The sequence below is a fragment of the Macaca nemestrina genome, chromosome 12 (assembly GCF_043159975.1).
Source record: "Macaca nemestrina isolate mMacNem1 chromosome 12, mMacNem.hap1, whole genome shotgun sequence".
Classification (NCBI taxonomy): Eukaryota; Metazoa; Chordata; class Mammalia; order Primates; family Cercopithecidae; genus Macaca; species Macaca nemestrina.
The window spans coordinates 107,723,262-107,742,517 of NC_092136.1; the positions used below are offsets into that span (position 1 = coordinate 107,723,262).

General features: G+C 41.9%; 1 long non-coding RNA gene across 1 annotated transcript in view; it reads left to right on the plus strand.

The window, feature by feature from the left end:
* Positions 1-19,256, plus strand: part of LOC112428834 (uncharacterized) — a 69,789-nt gene that overhangs the window by 13,044 nt on the left and 37,489 nt on the right. The window contains exon 2 of the long non-coding RNA XR_011611041.1: positions 3,673-3,733. This is a non-coding gene — a long non-coding RNA (uncharacterized lncRNA). The remainder of the gene's footprint in view (positions 1-3,672; positions 3,734-19,256) is intronic.

Genomic DNA, 19,256 nt, shown 5'->3' on the forward strand with positions numbered 1-19,256 from the left:
AGTGAGCTGCTTCTCTGTCTGGCATGCCCCTTACTTTACTCAGATTGACACATCCTGATCATTTTTTTAAATCCAGCTCATCTGTTTCTCATAGTGCTTTCTTCGACCTGTCCAAACACTTCTCACTCCATAAAGCTGTGCTTTTGAACAGATTTCTGTTGCTTGTTCTCATAATACAGTATTGCAGTTACTTGATTGCATGTCCCTCCTCCCTTCAAGACCTTTAGTTCCTTCATAGCTAAGGACAAGTCTTATTCATCTCTGTACTCATGCTGCCTAGCATAGTTCCTGTATATTTACTCCTTCATCCAACAGGATCTGAGCACCCTGCTTTATTCCCAACACTGAAACAGGCTCTGGGGATACAGCAGTGAACAAGATATGAGCCCTCTCTATTCCCCAAGCTTAAATTTTATGATTGCAGACAATTAAAACAAGTGAGTAAGTGCAATGGTGGAGGCTATGAGGACATCATGGAAGCACATAGGAAGGACACCACTACATAAAATTTGGTGGATCAGGAAAAGCCTCCTAGAGGATGCTTCCCAGGAAAAAAAAACAAAGAATATCTGAAGAATAAATAGAAGTGAGCCAGCAAAGGGGGAAGGAGTGTTCCAAGAAGAATAGAAGAAAGGAAGACAGAAGGGAGAAGCAGATGAAAGCAGGGAAGAATGGGAGAAGTGATGAAGAGAGGAAGGCAGGGATATTGCATTCTCTTATTTGCCTTGTAATATTTCTTCCAGTAGGTGGCCTTACCAAGAGCCCCATAACTGCTAGAGGCCACCTGCTACCCCATCTTACTTGGAGGATCTGTTTTTACCCCTAGTCACAGAATCACAGGCTATTATAGAACTGAAAGGGGCTGTTAATACCTAGTTCTATCTCTCTTATTCTACACATATGAATGATGAAGCCCACAGAGGTTAGTAATAACAGTATTTTGATTTTATCTGTTATCTTGCAAAGCATTTTTACCCCTCTCCAGTGTGCATCCAACAGCGCTGTGAAGCAGCATTATTCTTTTTTACAAATCAGGAAACTGGGGTTTAAATGGAATTAGTGGTAGAGCTGGAAGCCAGGTCTCTACCAAGGGCACACCATGAGGAGCGGAGCCAGCAGGAGATGACTCCTCATCCGAACTCCTTCCAGAAGGCAAGAAGAGCGCTCTGACACCTGATAGGGACTGGCCATGCTAATTATTCACAGCATGTCCCAATTAAAAGAACACTTGTGCTGAATGCCTTATTTGCCAATAGCCTGGAGATCACTAGAATGATTGGAGTTGACTGGTTTTGGCTTCATTTGGTGTCAGGTGGTAGGTCAGTCTTGTTACAAATAAAAAGAGTGTGCATTTTGGACTAGATAAAAATGTGAAATGTCTGTAAAAGCAGGACTCTATAAGCCAAGTTAAAAGATAAGCCATACAATCACATGCTGGCAAGGATATGGAGAAAAGGGAATTCTCATATACCCTTGGTGGGAATGTAAATTAGCACAACCACTACAAAAAACAGTGTGGAGTTTCCTCAAAAAACTAAAAATAGAGCTACCATATAATCCAGCAACCCCACTCCTAGGTGTATACCCAAAAGACAGGAAATCAGTATATCAGCGAGGTATCTGCACTCCCATATTTATTGCAGCACTGTTCACAGTAGCTAAGATTTTGAAGCAATGTAAGTGTCCATCAACAGATGAGTGGATAAAGAAGCTATGGTACTATACATCATGGAGTACTATTCAGCTACAAAAAAGGATAAGATCCTGCCATACCCAACAACTGAGATGGAACTGGAGGTCATTACGTTAAGTAAGTCAGGCACAGAATGATAAACATCACCTGTTCTCACTTATCTGCGGGAACTAAAAATTAAAACAATTGAATTCACGGAAATAGAGAGTAGAAAGATGGTTACCACAGCCCGAGAAGGGTAGTGGTGAAGTGGGGGAGGATATGGGGGTGGGGAATGGTTAATGGGTACGAAAAAAGTAGTTAGAATAAATTAGAGCTGGGTGCAGTGGCTCACACCTGTAATCCCAGCACTTTGGGAGGCCGAGGTGGGTGGATCACTTGAGGTCAGGAGTTTGAGACCAGCCTGGCCAACATGATGAAACCCCGTCGATACTAAAAACACAAAAATTACCTGGGAGTGGTGGTGCACACCTGTAATCCCAGCTACTCGGGAGACTGAGGCATGAGAATCGCTTGAACCCAGGAGGCAGAGGTGGTAGTGAGTCAAGATTGCACCACTACACTCCTGCCTGGGCGACAGAGTGAGATCCTTCTCAAAAAAAAAAAAAAAAGAAAAACAAACAATACCTAGTATTTGCTAGCACAACAGGGTGACTATAGTAAAATATATATCGAGATATGAATTTTAAAATAACTCAGAGTATAGTCAGAATGTTTGAAACACAAAGGATAAATGCTTGAGGTGATGGATACCCCTATGTACGCTGATGTGATTATTACCCATTGTATGCCTGTATCAAAATACCTCAGGCAACCCATAAATATATACTCCTATGTACCCACAAAAATTAAAAATTTAAAATAAAAAGATTAGCCCTAGACTAGGGAAATATTAACTTTATAAAAATCATCAAAGAAATAATATCCAGGGCTCAATTCCTAAAGTCAGTAAGAGAAAGACTAATAACCCAACAGAAAAATGGGCAATGGATATAAACAGGCAACTCTCAAAAAACAGGAAATCTTAGTGACCAAAAAAAAACATGAAAAATATTCCCCATTAATCAAGATGCACCATAAAATAGTAAGACAAACTTTCGCCTCATTTTGTTTTATAAAGGTTTTAAAGTCTAATAAGTTTTGATGAAGATGGGACAATGCTATCTAGGGAGGGAATGAGACAAGATCTAATAACACTCAAAATGTTCTATACTCAATGAATTTTACTTCTAGATATAGATACCCATATATAATAGTAATATCTGTAATTAATGTTATAGATATTCATGTAATATATATTAAAGAAACTCTCATGTGTGTGAAAGGAGGTTCACCGAAGTATTTGCCAACATAGTAAAAAAAAAAAAAAAAAAAAAGCAAATTTCAAGATGTTATAGACTATGTTACCATTTCTATAAATTATATTTATTAATACATATAGATGGAACAAACGCGTCAAAGCACTAAATCCATTATAATGGTTAACTCAAAGAAAGAAAGGAATAAGATAAGAAAGGGAAATATAGGGACTTCAAATTTGTTAGGGTTTTTTCTTAGAAATTTTTTCAGGCTGGGTGTGGTAGCTCCCACTTATAATGCCAGCGTTTTGGGAGGCCGAGGCAGAAGGATAGCTTGAGGCCAGAAGTTTGAGACCAGCCTGGGCAATACTGGGAGACTCCTATCTCCACAAAAAATATTTAAAAATCAGCCAGGAGTGGTGGCACCATCCTGCAGTCCCAGCTACTCGGGGCTGAGGAGGGGGGTTCGCTTGAGCCCAGGAGTTAGAGGCTGCAGTGAGCCACGATCATGCCACTTCACTCCAGCGTGGGTGACATAGTGAGTCTTTGTCTCAAAACACAAATAAAAATAAAATTAAAATTTATTTTAAAAAAATCTGAACCAAAACCTTAAAAATATTTTTAAATTATTTGTTCATGCCTATACCAAAACTATTTGTTTTTGTTTGTTTGTTTGTTTAGATATGCGGTCTCCTGGCTTCAAGTGATCCTGCCCGAGCCTCCCAAAGTGCTAGGATTACAGGTATGAGCCACGCATGTCCAGCCTAAAATTACTTTACAAAACATTTTTAATAAGCCTGACTTTTCATACAGAAAAGTCAAGTACTTATCCTTTCACCCCAATTTAATACCACCAGTTTCCTCATCTGTTAATTTTAAAAAGAACAGATTAGATCACTTCTAAGATCCTTCCAGCCCTGACACTCTAGCCTCCTGTGAAATCTCAAAGGCTTTGAAGAGATTGCAGATGAGTGACCTTTCGTTGAAGTAAGTTCTGGAAGGAGCTAGGAATGTACCGTCAGCTGTTATAGGGGAAAGAAGCCTTGGAACCTTTTTTTAAACCATGAAAGCTGCTGCTTTTCACGTAGCCTCACCCCAGAGGCATTCCCCAATTAGTGTCCTAGCTATTTATATTCTGGGAACCCTATCTAAATTTAGTTTCCACACAAAAGTTTGTACTGTGATGGGATCTGGACACTCTGGTACTGTTTTCCTCCTCCTACCCCAAGTGAAAAGCCTTTACATGAAACTCGGTTGTCACTAATTATTGTGTAGAACACTAGGCTTAGAAGTTCGGTAGCCATATATTGAACCCAATAGTAGAGCTTGTAATCTGTCACAGGTCTGATGGTGTGATAGACTATTTTGCATTCAGGATGGTCCCAGCAAAATCCTTGTCTTGTGGGAGGCTGAAGGAGCCATTTAACAGGTTAAATGGGAGACTTGTGGCAGACTTGAGGATTTTTGCTTGTTTGTTTCTTTAGAGATGGGGGTCTCACCGTGTTGCCCAGTATGGCCTCAAACTCTGGGGCTCAAGCAATCCTCCCTCCTCAGCCTCCACAGTAGCTGGAAACCAAGGATTTTATACACAGTCAGGCAGTCTTTCTAGTGCACACAGGCCCTTCCTAAGGAATCTACCTGGACTCTCATTTAACCAAAGGAGAACTGAAGAAACTTCAGCAAAAGGACTGATAATGAGCATTTAATATATTTAGTTGTAAAATGAAGAATAAAAGAAGGACTGGGAAATAGGTAGAAGAATAGTATGTGAACAAAATAGAAATGATGCAGCAAAAATTATGGGAGGAGAAGAGGTAAAGGAGAAAATAGAAAGTCTGAAAAAGGATCCTCATCTTAAACTGAAAGTATATGGTTAGTTTTTAAATGGTGAACCAGAGATACTAGAAAAGCTTTAAACAAAGATAACAAAACAAATTTTCCTAAATACCAAAAGAAATGTTTTTAAAATAGCACAGAAACACAGTAAGTACAGTACACACAATATTTACAGCATTAAATAAATAGCAACATTGGAGAGTGATTCCATGATATATTGTTAAGTGAAAAAAGTAAAATGCTAAAGAGTATATAGGTAGCATGCTGCTTTTTTGTGTAAGAAAATAAAACAGGAAGACAAGAAATATACACGTACCTATATCATTTTTTGCAAAAAGAAACACAGGAAGGGTAATCAGAAAACAATGAGATTACCCAGATACAAGGAGAGAAATTAGGAGGATGAATGGGAGGGAGAGTGATGCTTCTCTGAGGGTAGTTTTTCCTTTTCGAAATGTGTGAATATATTCCACATATTCAAATAATAAAATAGAATTAACAAGAAGCGGCCATGCACAGTGGCTCATGCCTATAATCCCAGCACTTTAGGAGGCCGAGGTGGGAGGATCACTTGAGGCCAGGAGTTTGACACCAGCCTGGCCAACATGGTGAAACCCCGTCTCTATTACAAATACAAAAATTAGCCTAGGGTTGTCGGTGGTGTGCACCTGTAGTCCCAGCTACTCAGGAGGCTAGGCAGGAGAATTGCTTGAACCTGGGATACAGGGGCTGCGGTGTGAGCCAAAATCGTGCCACTGCACTCTAGCCTGGGCGACAGAGCAAGACTCTGTCTAAAAAAACAAAAATAAATAAAAATAAATTTTAAAAAAAGGAGGAGTAAGGACTTAAAACTGAGAACAGATAGAAAACCGGAGCGTATTTCATATTAGCAACATAACCTCAGTAAAGGGCAGGGAGGCTGACAAGGATCTTTTGGATACGACGCTTTGACCATAACCCTCATAGTAAAGGTGGGGAGTGAAGGGATCACAGACAAATCCTGAGCTCTTTTCTGTCTGTGTGTTTTTTGCGACTGCCCCTCCAGAGTTCTGTATACCTTTGTTGAAACTTTTATTTTAGGTTTGGGGTGTATGTGCAGGTTTGTTATATAGGTAACTTGCATGTCATGGGGTTTGTTGTACAGATAATTTCATCACCCAGGTAATAAGCGTAACACCCGATGGGCAGTTTTCCCATCCTCACCCTCCTCCCATCCTCCACTCTTAAGTAGGCCCCAGTGTCTATTACTCCTTTTTTTGTGTCCATGTGTACAGAATGTTTTGCTCCCACTTATGAGAACATGTGGCATTTGGTTTTGTTTCTGCACTCGCTCGCTTAGGATAATGGCCTCTAGCTTCACCCATATTGCTGCAAAGAACATGATCTCACTGCTTTCATGGCTTCACAGTGAAATGGGAAAAGTTCCCTTGTACTCCTCCCAGGGTGTGCGATGGGGGTGCGGCTCGATTCTCCGTGCGCCGCTGCTCAAACCTCTATGGGGAACCATGCAGACGGGCAGGTTGTGGGGCTCTGACCCCACAGCAGTGTCTGGGGGTGAACGTTTACAGCTGAAGCCCCAGTGGGCATGCGTTACGGGGTGCTATTTTAGTTTAGCCGTCCATAGGCGGCTTGTGTTACTCAGCTCAGTTAGACCCCTGCCTTATGGCAAGGACAGAGGGCTTTCTGTATCCCGGAGTTCCTGCCTTGGTGTACTGGAAGAATCGGATCACACATGGGCTTGGAGACTGAGTGCGAGGTTTTGTTGAGTGGAAGTAGCTCTCAGCGGATGGGGGAGCCAGAAGGGAGATGGTTTTCCCCTGGAGTCTGGCCGTTCAGCGGCGCAGGCTCTCCTCCTCCAACGCTGGCCAAACTCCATGTTGTCCTGCTGGTCCATGGCCTGCTGACCTGCCCGCCTCTGACGGTGTGCTCTTCCCCTGGCGTGTTCCCCTTGAGTCCTCTCGAAGTCCAGCTGCTTGTGCCTCTGCCCGCTAGGGTCTCGGGGTTTTTATGGGCACAGGATGGGGGCATGGCAGGCCAGAGTGGCCTTGGGAAATGAAACCTCTGGGCAGGAAAACAGAAATGCCTGTCCTCACCTAAGTCTGTGGGCACAGGCCTGGGGATGAAGTGCTAGCCAGGGACCACACCCTCCTCTACCCAGCACTTCCCTGCCCCCCTTCCATATCAATACTATTCCATAGTGTATATGTACCACATTTTCTTTACCTAGTCTACCGTTGATGGGCATTTAGGTGATTTCCATGTATTTGCCATTGTGAACAGTGTTGCAATGAACATACACGTGCATGTGTCTTTATGATAAGACAATTTAGATCTCTTTAGGTATATACCCAGTAATGGGATTGCGGGTCGAATGGTAGTTCTGTTTTAAGTTATTTGCTGAGTTCTTTTTTAATAGGTTTGTTTTTCATAGTGGTATGGATGTAACAATTCTGAATCTATTTTATGTTTATTGAAGAATTAAGGGTATGAATATGATTATGTTTGAGGAAGCCAGGGTTCTCAATTGGGTACAATTGTGGAATGGAGAAAAGAAAGGAAGATCTCTGTGGTGTTGTTGAATTGGCACAGGAGGTCTCAGTATGAATTCATGATTTCTAAAACAAACAAACACGTCAATACTGATGAGTGTTCCTAATGCCCAGATCTTAGTTGGTTTATAATAGAAATGGCATCATCTAACTAGAGGGAAAGAAGATGTTGCAAAACGTGGCGCTTTTTTTTTTTTTTTTTTTTTTTTTTTTGAGATGAAGTATCACTCTGTCATGCAGGCTGGAGTGCAGTGGCACAATCTCGGCTCACTGCAACCTCCGCCTCGCGGGTTCAAGCGATTCTCCTGCATCAGCCTCCCAAGTAGCTGAGATTACAGGTGCCTGCCACCACACCTGGCTAATTTTTATATTTTTAGTAGAGACAAGGTTTCACCATGTTGGCCAGGCTGGTCTCAAACTCCTGACCTCAAATGATCTGCCCACTTCAGCCTCCCAAAATGCTGGGATTACAGGCATGAGCCACCATGCCCAGTGGAACGTGGCTCCTGACATGAAAAAAATTAACATGAATCCACTCTTCACACCATAAATGAAGGTAAATTCCAGATGAATTAAATAACCATATGTAGAAGGTAAATCTGTAAAGCAAACAAGCAAAAAATTTAAATAAGAAAATATCAAAAATATCTGATAAACTCAGTGAAGGATTTTTTAAACAAGACCCAGGAGGCAAATCCATAAGGAGAAAAGTTGATGAGATTTGACTACATCAAAATCAAGAATTTCTGTTCAACAAATCATGCCATACCAGCAAGTGGTGTAGTGACAAATTAGGATGTGTTTGTGACACATAAAACCAATAAGGAATTAATTTTAGGGTATACAAGGGTCATTTGAAAACATACAAGAAAAAGCAAGGACCTTCCATTTTTTCAAAGGTAAATAATATGAATAGGTGGTTCACAAAACAGAAAACCTAAATGATAAACACGTATATGTCCCTCAAGCCAAGGTCTTTCTCTTCCTCCAGCACACACCAAATTTCTTCTCTTTTTTTTTTTTTTTTAACACTTAATCTTTTTATTTTTAAATTTTCATACCGAAACTTTTAAGTTCAGCGGTACATGTGCAGGATGTGCAGGTTTGTTACATAGGTAAATGTGTGTCATGGGTGTTTGCTGTACAGATTATTTCATCAGCCAGATATTAAGCCTAGTGCCCATTAGTTATTTTTCCTGATCCTCTCCCTCCTCCCACCCCCTGCCCTCTGGTAGGCCCCAATGTGTGTTGTTTCCCTCTATGTGTCCATGTGTTCTCATCATTCAGCTCTTGCTTATAAGTGAGAACATGTGGTGTTTGATCTTCTGTTCCTGTGTTAGCTTACTAAGGATGATGGCCTCCAGTTCCACCCATGTCCCTGCAAAGGACATGATCTCATTCCTTTTTATGGTTGTGTAGTATGCCATGGAACACCCACCAAATTTCTTATCCTGACCATTGAGTTTGTACCAGCCATTGCTTCAGTCCTGAATGCTTCCTAGGGCTGCTTCCTCCTTGCTATTCAGGTCTCAGTTAAAATGCTATCTCTTCAAAGAGTGCTTTCCATCCATCCCCACCTAAAGTAGTCATCCCACTTCCTGCCCCAACATTCCCTATGACATCACCCTGTTTTATTTTCATTAAATATTATTCAGTAGCATGTTCTTCTATATCTGTCAATGTACTCGTCTCTCACCAGAAAGTTAGACTCACAAAATAAGAAATGTATCTGTCTTGTTCAACCTTGCATGCCCAGTGCTTGACACGTAGTTGGAGTTCAACAAATATTTGTGAAATGAATGAACACATTAATGTATAAAAAGGGTTATGCAATCCCTGTTGCTGGAATGATAAGCTTTCCAGACAAGGATGTTCAATCATCATCAAATGACTAATTAATGGAATCTTGCTAAGCAGTGCCAAACATCAGATGGAGAACTGGACAGGATGACCATTTAATATACTCCTTCTAAAAATAATATCTAATGAGTCAAAAGGACACAGTTCCCTTGGATACCTTTGTTTTGACCACAGTGCCTGGGGCTCAGTATTTCAGTCAAATAGATTAAGCCACTTGAAACTCAACCCTCTTTAGGACTGTGCACATCACCCAGAGGGGCTCTGATGTGAATTTCATCAACAGGAGATGGTGGTTTGTACTGAATATTCCAGCAGGCAAAAATATTCTAACCATGAAGCTCTGTGATTCAAGGTCATTGCCAGTTGCTTCCCATTTTAAAGCCTGTGAAGTGACAGTTGCCACACAATGATGGAAAACTACATTTTGCTAACCAAGTACCATGTGAGAAAATCTGGTGAGTTTCTTATGTTCAGGTCCCAGGAGGGAGCAAAATGTCATAGGTACCACATCTGCCATTTCACTTAAGGCATAGAGGCTTTGACTTAACAGAGTGCTGAATTTATTTCAACAGTGCTTACATGCTTAGAAAATCTATCATTCACCTTCTTAGCATGCCATGAGATTTCTAATGATTCATTTATGTAGCTTTCGCTTGCCCAGTGTAAGATGAGCCTAGTCCCTGTGGATTTGCAGGGATTTCTGTTTATGAGGTTTTGTTTTGTGTTGTTCTACCTTAGGTGAAGAATTAAGCACGGTCCTAATTCTTAACACATTATCATCATCAGTCTATGCAGAACATCTCTCCTGCTTTATCTCTTTAATTTTTGCCTTTATCCTTTACTCCTACATCACTCCGATGCATATTATATGGTGTCCTGACATAAGCATATAGCCTCATGAAAATTGTGACGAGTTTGTATGTACTTCTAATATAATTTCAATATGCTTCTTACTTTTGTCACTTCATTACCACATTTAAGACATATGAATTCCTGCATGAATGTCTACTTCAAGGCTTCTAACGATTTCAGTCTTTATCCACTATGTGTTTTGTTTTTTGAGATGGAGTCTCACTCTGTTGACCAGGCTGGAGTGCAATGGCGCCATCTCAGCTAGCTGCAACCTCTGCCTCCCAGGTTCAAGTGATTCTCCTGCCTCAGCCTCATGAGTAGCTGGGATTACAGGCACTTGCCATTATGCCCAGCAAATTTTTGTATTTTTGTAGAGATGGATTTTCACCATGTTGGCCAGGCTGGTCTTGAACTCCTAACCTCAGGTGATATGCCCACCTTGGCCTCCCAAAGTGCTGGGATTACAGGCATGAGCCACCACACCCAACCTGCCATGTTTTAATGATCCATTCTCTTAGGCAGTTGTTACTGTTATTGTCAACAAAATCTTATTTTCAAGTTTGCTATTTGAAACTGTGTTGATTTTTGTAAGTTGATCTTGTCTCCAGCAATTTTGCCAAATATTTTTATTTGTTATATATTTGGGTCAGGCATGGTGGCTCATGTCTGAAATCCCAACACATTGATAGACCAAGGTAGGAGGATTGTTTGAATCTAGGGGTATGAGACTGGCCTGGGCAACAAAGCGAGACCTCATCTCTATAAAAATTTTAGATATTTAAAAATAAAAAATAATATATTTAGATGTTGAACAGATGTGGTTTTATCTTTTTCATTTCAGTCCTAATATCTCTCAGACCCTTTTTTTTTTTTTTTAACACTGGCCAGCACCTTCTTTACTATGTTAAAAAGTAGTAGTGGGCTGAGCGCAATGGCTCACGCCTGGAATCCCAGCACTCTGGGAGGCCGAGGTGGGCAAATAGCTTGAGCTCAGGAATTCGAGACCAGCCTGGGCAATGTGGCAAAACTCCATCTCTATAAAAAATACAAAAATTAGCCAAGTGTGATGGTGTTCCCCTCTAGTTCCAGCTACTGGGGAGGCTGAGGTGGGAGGATGGCTTGTACCCCAGAGGCGGAGTTTGCACTGAGCCAGTATCGCGCCACTGCACTCCAGCCTGGATGACAGAGCCAGACCCTGTCTCAAAAAACAAAAAAAACCAAAGATATCTCCTGCAGTAAGACTGAAAATAATTCAAATATCAGCCAGGCTCAGTGGCTTACTGACTCACGCCTGTAATCCCGGCACTTTGGGAGGCTGAGGCAGGCAGATCACGAGGTTAGGAGTTCGAGACCAGCCTGGCCAACATGGTGAAACCCCGTCTCTACTAAAAATACAAAAATTTAGCCAGTTATGGTGGCAGGCGCCTGTGGTCCCAGCTACTCGGGAGGCTGAGGCAGGAGAATTGCTTGAAACCGGGAGGCAGAGGTTGCAGTGAGCCAAGATCATGCCCCTGCATCCAGCCTGGGCGACACAGGAGACTCCATCTCAAAAAAAAAAAATTCAAATATCCATCGCTGAGGGATATTTGGATAAACTATAAAACATCTACACAATGAAGTAATGTACAACAATAAAAGAAAATGAGGAAGAAGAAAACAAAAACACACAAAATATAAAATGAGGAAGATCTTTTATTTTACTGCAGAATAATCTCTGGGCATTTTTGTTTAATGAAAAAGCAAGGTGCAGAACTGTGTATATACGGTACTTTCTTTATATGTAAGAGAGAAAAGAAATACAAATGAGGATGGGCTCAGTGGCTCACGCTTGTAATCCCAGTACTTTGGGAGACCAAAGCAGGTGGATCTCTTGAGGTCAGGAGTTCACAACCAGCCTGGTCAACATGGTGAAGCTCCGTCTCTACTAAAAATACCAAAAAGAAAAAAATTAACCTGGTGTGCTGGTGCACACCTGTAATCCTAGCTACTTGGGAGGCTGAGGTGGGAGGATTGCTTGAACCCAGGAGAGTGAGGTTGCAGTGAGCTGAGATTGTGCCACTGTACTCCAGCCTGGGCAACAGAGTGAGACTCCATCTGGGAAAAAAAAAAAATACGAGAGAGAGAATTTGTTCCTCCAAATTCCAGTACTTGTTGCCAGTTAAAGCTAGGGCCTTAATTCTTTAGGCACCTAAGACAGTTTCTTGACCTGATATTCAAGCTCAGTAATTATTGTCTATATTCACTCTGCTCAGTGCCATATCTGTTGAATCTATATTTCAACTATTATGCTTTTTATATCTGAGATATCTACTTGGATCATCTTAGTTGTTTTTTGTCCTTGCTTCATATTAACCAACATAATCTCCTATTTCTTTGAGGATATTTATTAAGCTTATTTTTATTTCATGGTTCATGTCTTATACCAATTCTGGTTCCTCCAGCATAGGTCATTTGGGTGGTGGTTTTTCCATCAAACAGTTTGGACTTCTCCACTATTTCAATATTTTGTTGCCTCTGAGTTCATTTTCCCCTGATAATGTGTACCCAGAGTGAGGAGTTAAGGCCCAAATTCTTGTTTGTGCCGTTTCTGGGGATTTAGGGAGGATGAGTGTCATTTCATATTTTACAACTTCACCAGGTAATTCTGACCCTCATACCAGATTATTGCAGAAGCTACATAAACCTTTACCCTCAAAGATACCCACTGAAAGCTCCTTTCTCCCCCCGTTTCAACTTTACAATTCCTGGAAGTCTGCGGAGATGGGAGAGAGTAGGGAACACACACAGACTCAATTATCTGACTGCCCCATTGTTAACTGTTCTCACTCCAGCCAACCACGCTGCTTTTGTCCCACTGACTTGAGGCTTTGGGCTGGAACTACTACATTTCTTTTCTACATTACAATAGAGATATCAGTGATATACCCAGGACAATATACAAAAAAAAAGTCTCAAAGTCCCCTTGCCCCTCCATCCCGCTGGAGCCTGGCCTTCTACCCAAACTGAGTTTTCCTTTTCATGCCAGGTCATACTCACTTTGCATCCCCTCAAAAGTTTCTCATGAATTTTGCATTAGTACTTCAAATCCCAGAGCTTTTCTCTCATTTCCATGGCATCTCTACAGTTCAGCTAGAAGAGACAGCTAGCAGCTCTGCTCATTCACCATCATATCTGGAATCGGAATCAGAAGTAGCCTCTGTTCCTTAGCAGCACTCTTTGAAGTCTCATTTGACCTATGATTTTTAGGAAATTTTATAAATTTTAGCCTTTTTTTTTTTTTTTTTTTTTTTTTTTGAGACAGAGTCTTGCTCTGTCATCCAGGCTGGAGTGTGGTGGCGTAATCTCAAGTCACTGAAACCTCCACCTCCTGGGTTCAAGTGATTCTTGTGCTTCAACCTCCTGAGGAGCTGGGACTACAGGTATGTGCCACCACACCTGGCTAATTTTTGTATATTCAGTAGAGACGGGGTTTCACCATGTTGGCCAGGCTTGTCTCAAACTCCTGACCTCAAGTGATCCTCCTGCCTCAGCCTCCCAGAGTGCTGGGATCATAGGCATGAGCTACCATGCCCAGTCTATTTTATACACTGCTTCTTCCACTCATTAGCAATTGATGTTGGACAAGTTAAATTCCTATAATCTCTATTTTTTTTAGATTCCATCTCATGTAGTAATTGTGAAAATTAAATGAGACAACATGCAAAATCATCTATGAAATTTGTTGTACAAAGTTAAGTATAATCTAGAGGCAGCATAGTGTGTAGTCAAGTATCAATTAGCTTCTGCTGCTTAACAAACTATCCCAAAGCTTAGTGGCTTAAAACAGCACAGTTTGTTTAGTTGATGTTTTTATGGGTTGGCAGTTTGGGCTGCACTCAGCCAAAGAGTTCTGGGAATTGTCTACTGCCATCTAGAGCTGAGGAGGTAACACGGCCAGCGTCTCTCATTAGCCAGGAGGGTAGCCCAGGCTTGTTCACATGGCAGCAGCCTGGCTCCCAAGGGTGACATAAGAAGCATGTATGGGATGGTTTGATCTGTGTCCCCACCCATATCACATGTTGAATTGTAATTCCTTGTGTTGGAGGTGAGGCCTTGTGGGAGGTGGTTGGACCATGGGGAAGCATTTCTCACAAATGGTTTGGTACCATCCTCTTGGGACTGTCCTCCCCATAGTGAGTAAGTTCCTGTGAGATGTGGTCGTTTAAAAATGTGTAGCACCTTCTGACTATTTATGATCATCATGGCAGATGGGAGACGGCACTAGATTGCAGCTCTGACTCGGGTGGACAGAGCAGCGTGTGGAAGCTCACATTGTGAACTTAAGCTCCAGAATAACTTCAATAACAAACCAGTAGTCCCAAGAGGACCCATAGACCCTCTGAAGGAAGTGGACTGCTCCTGCAGGACCCAAGAGACACCCAAGCACTGTGTCCAAACTGCAGAAGTGGGAAAGGGAGATCCTCCCCTCCCAAACACACACCCCCACTGGGGAAACTGAAGGTCTAGTTTGCGGGAGAATTTTCTGACCATACCTGGGGCTGAGTCAATTTAGAGAACCAAGTGAAATACAGGGGTAGAGGAAGCAGCGAGAAAGGTCCTGGGAGCTCTCTGGGTCCCTACGCAGGCCATTCCTGCCCGGCACCACAAGGATCCTTTGGGAGGATAGACAGAGGTACAGACGTAAACACCACAGGACGAGGGAAGTCTCCAGGGGAACGCTGTAACAATTTGAACGTGGTGAGAAGCATCCTGGCCAGAACTGGGGGGAGGGTGTGAATCTGGTGTGCAGACTCTGTAGATGGGGGAAGAACCAAAGCCCTTTATTTTTGCAGCTGGGAGGAAGGTAGCCTGGGGCAAGTTCTCAGGCCCTGCTCTCCCACTGCCTGGAAACAGACTCAAGCTGTTGAAGGGGCACAGTGGGAGTGGGACCAACCCTTTGGATTGCATGGGAGCTGGGTGAGGCCTGTGACTGCCGGCTTTTCCCCACTTCCCTGACAACACGCATGACTCAGCAGAAGCAGACATAGTCCTTCTAGGTACACAACTCCATTGACCTGGGAACCTCACCCCCATTCCCCACAGCAGCTGCAGCAAGACCCACCCAAGGAGATTCTGAGCTTAGACACACCTAGCCCTGCCCCCACCTGATGGACCTTCCCGACCAACCCTGGTAGCTGAAGACAAAGGGCATATACTCTTGGGAGTTCTAGGGCCCCACCCACCACCAGTTCCTCTCTATACCACCACAGCTGATGCTCTCTGGAAAGTGCCAGCCTACTCCAAGTGGTTGGCAGGAGGCCAACCAGCACACAAATAGACCATTAAACCACCAAAGCTAAGAATCCTCACAGAGTCCATTTCACCCTCCTGCCACCTCCACTGGAACATGCACTGGTATCCAAAGCTGAGAAACCCATAGACAGTTCACATCACAGGACTCTGCAGATCTGCAGACAACCCTCAGTACTAGCCCAGAGCCTGGCTTACTGAGTGGCTAGACCCAGAAGAGATAACAATCACTGCAGCTCAGCTCATAGGAAGCCACATCCATATGAAAAGGAGAGTACTACATCAAGGGAACACCCCGTGGGACAAAAGAATCTGAACAACAGCCTTCAGCCCAAGACCTTCCCTCTGACAGAGTCTATCCAAATGAGAAGGAACCAGAAAACCAACTCTGGTAATATGACAAAACAAGGCTCTTTAACACCTGCCAGAAAATCACACTAGCTCACCAGCAATGGATCCAAACCAAGAAGAAATCCCTGATTTACCTGAAAAGGAATTCAGAAGGTTAGTTATTAAGCTAATCAGGGAGGCAGTAGAGAAAGGTGAATCTCAATGCAAGGAAATCCAAAAAAAGATACAAGAAGCAAGGGGAGAAATATCTGAGGAAATAGCATAAAGAAAAAACAAACAAAACTTCAAGGTATATTGGACACACTTAATGAAATGCAAAATGCTCTGGAAAGTCTCAGCAATAGAATTGAACAAGTAGAAGAAAGAAATTCAGAGCTCAAAGACAAGGTATTTGAATTAATCCAATCCAACAAAGACAAAAAAAGAAAAAGAAAATATGAACAAAGCCTCCAAGAAGTCTGGGATTATGTTAAACAACCAAACCTAAGAATAATCAGTGTTTCTGAGGAAGAAGAGAAATCTAAAAGTTTGGAAAACATATTTGGGGGAATAATAGAAGAAAACTTCCCCAGTCTTGCTAGAGACCTAGACATCCAAATGTGTCTGGAATTGGTTCCAGTGAGTTCTTGGTCTCGCTGACTTTGAGAACGATGCCATGGACCCTTGCGGTGAGTGTTACAGTTCTTAAAGATGGTGTGTCCGGAGTTTCTTCCTTCTGGTGGGTTCGTGGTCTTGCTGACTTCAGGAGTGAAGCCACAGACCTTCACAGTGAGTGTTACAGCTCTTAAAGGTGGCACGTCCAGAGTTGTTTGTTCCTCTCAGTGGGTTTGTGGTCTTGCTGACTTTAGGAGTGGAGCTGCAGACCTTCGCATTGAGTGTTACAGCTCATAAAGGTAGTGCAGACCCAAAGAGTAAGCAGGAGCAAGATTCATTGTGAAGAGCAAAAGAACAAAGTCTCCACAATGTGGAAGGGGACCCGAGTGGGTTGCTGGTGCTGGCTTGGGTAGCCTGCTTTTATTACCTTATTTGGCCCCACCCACATCCTGCTGATTGGTCCATTTTACAGAGTGCTGATTGGTCCATTTTACGGAGTGCTGATTGGTGCATTTACAAACCTTTAGCTAGACACAGAGCGCTGATTGGTGCATTTACAATCCTTTAGCTAGACAGAAAAGTTCTCCAAGTCCCCACCTAACCCAGAAGCCCTGCCGGCTTCACCTCTCACACATACAAGAAGCATGACGAATACCTGGGAAATTCATCATAAAAAGGTCATCACCTAGGCACACTGTCATCAGGTTATCTAAAGTGAAGATGAAGGAATAAATCTTAAGAGCTGTGAGACAAAGCACCAGGTAACCTATAAAGGAGAACCTATCAGATTAACAGCAGATTTCTCAGCAGAAACCCTACAAGCTAGAAGGGATTGGGGCCCTACCTTTAGCCTCCTCAAACAAAACAATTATCAGCCAAGAATTTTGTATCCAGCAAAACTAAGCATATATATGAAGGAAAGATAGTCTTTTTCAGACAAATGCTGAGAGAATTCATCACTAATAAGCCACCAGCCACTACAAGAACTGCTAAAGGGAGCTCTAAATCTTGAAACAAATCCTGAAAACACATCAAAACAGAACCTCTTTAAAGTATAAATCATATAGGACCTATAAAACAAAAATACAAGTTAAAAAGCAAAAAACAACAAAAAACAAGGTACACAGGAAACAAATAGCATGTTGAATGCAATGGTACCTCACATCTCAATACTAACATTGAATGTAAATGACCTAAATGTTCCACTTAAAAGATGCAGAATTGCAGAATGGGTAAGAACTCACAACCAGCTATCTGCTGCCTTCAGGAGACTCACCTAATACATAAGGACTCTCATAAGCTTAAAGTAAAGTGACAGAAAAAAGTATTTTATGCAAATGGATACCAAAAGTGAGCAGGGGTTGCTATTCTTATATCAGACAAAACAAACTTTAAAGCAACAGCAATTAAAAGAGACAAAGAGAAGCCAGGCACAGTGGTTCACACCTGTAATCCCAGCATTTTGGGAGGCCAAGGCAGGCAGATCACCTGAGGTTAGGAGTTCGAGACCAGCCTGGCCAACATGACAAAACCCCATCTCTACTGAAAATACAAAAAATAGGCATGGTGGCACATGCCTGTAATCCCAGCTACTCAGGAGGCTGAGGCAGAAGAATCACTTGAACCCGGGGGGCGGAGGTTGCAGTGAGCCAAGATTGTGCCACTGCACTCCAGCCTGGGTGACAGAGCAAGACTGCATCTCAAAATATAAAAATAGACAAAGAGGAACATTATATAATGGTAAAAGGCCTTGTCCAACAGAAGAATATCACAATCCTAAACATATATGCACCCAACACTGGAGCTCCCAAATTTACAAAACAATTCCTAATAGATCTAAGAAATTAGATAGACAGCAACAAAATAATAGTGGGGGACTTCAATTCTCCACTGACAGCACTAGACAGGTCATCAAGACAAAGTCAACAAAGAATGGATTTAAACTATACCTTGGAACAAATGGACTTAACAGATATATACACAGAATATTTTATCCAACAGCCACAGAATACACATTCTGTTCAACAGCACATGAAACTTCCTCCAAGATAGACCATATGATAACCCACAAAACGAGCCTCAATAAATTTAAGAAAATTGAAATTATATCAAGCATTCTCTCAGACCACAGTGGAATAAAGCTGGAACTCAACTCCAAAAGGAACCTTCAAAACCATGTAAACACATGGAAATTAAATAACCTGCCCTGAATGATCATTGGGTCAAAAACAAAATCAAGATGGAAATTTAAAAATGCTTTGAACTGAACAACAATGACACAGCCTATCAAAACCTCTGGGATATACAGCAAAGGCAGTGCTAAGAGGAAAGTTCATAGCCATAAACGCCTACATCAAAAAGACTGAAGAAGCACAAACTGAAATTCTAAGGTCACACTTCAAGGAACTAGAGGAACAAGAACTAACCAAACCCAAACCCAGCAGAAAAAAAGAAATAAACAAAACTGTCACTGTTTGCTGACTATATGATCATTTACCTTGAAAACCCTAAAGACTCTTCCAGAAAGCTCCTAGAAATGATAAAAGAATTCAGCAAAGTTTCTGGATACAAGATTAATGTACACAAATCAGTAGCTCTTCTATATACCAACAGCAACCAAGCAGAGAATCAAATAAAGAACTCAACCCCTTTTACAATAGCTGAAAAAAGAAATACTTAGGAATATACCTAACCAAGGAGGCAAAAGACCTCTACAAGGAAAACTAAAAAACACTGCTGAAAGAAATCACAAAGGACACAAACAAATGGAAACACTTCCCATGTTCAGGAATGGGTAGAATCAATATTGTGAAAATGACCATACTGCCAAAAGCAATCTACAAATTCAGTGCAATCCCCATCAGAATACCACCATCATTCTTCACAGAATTAGACAAAACAATTCTAAAATTCATATGGAACCAAAAAGCCCAC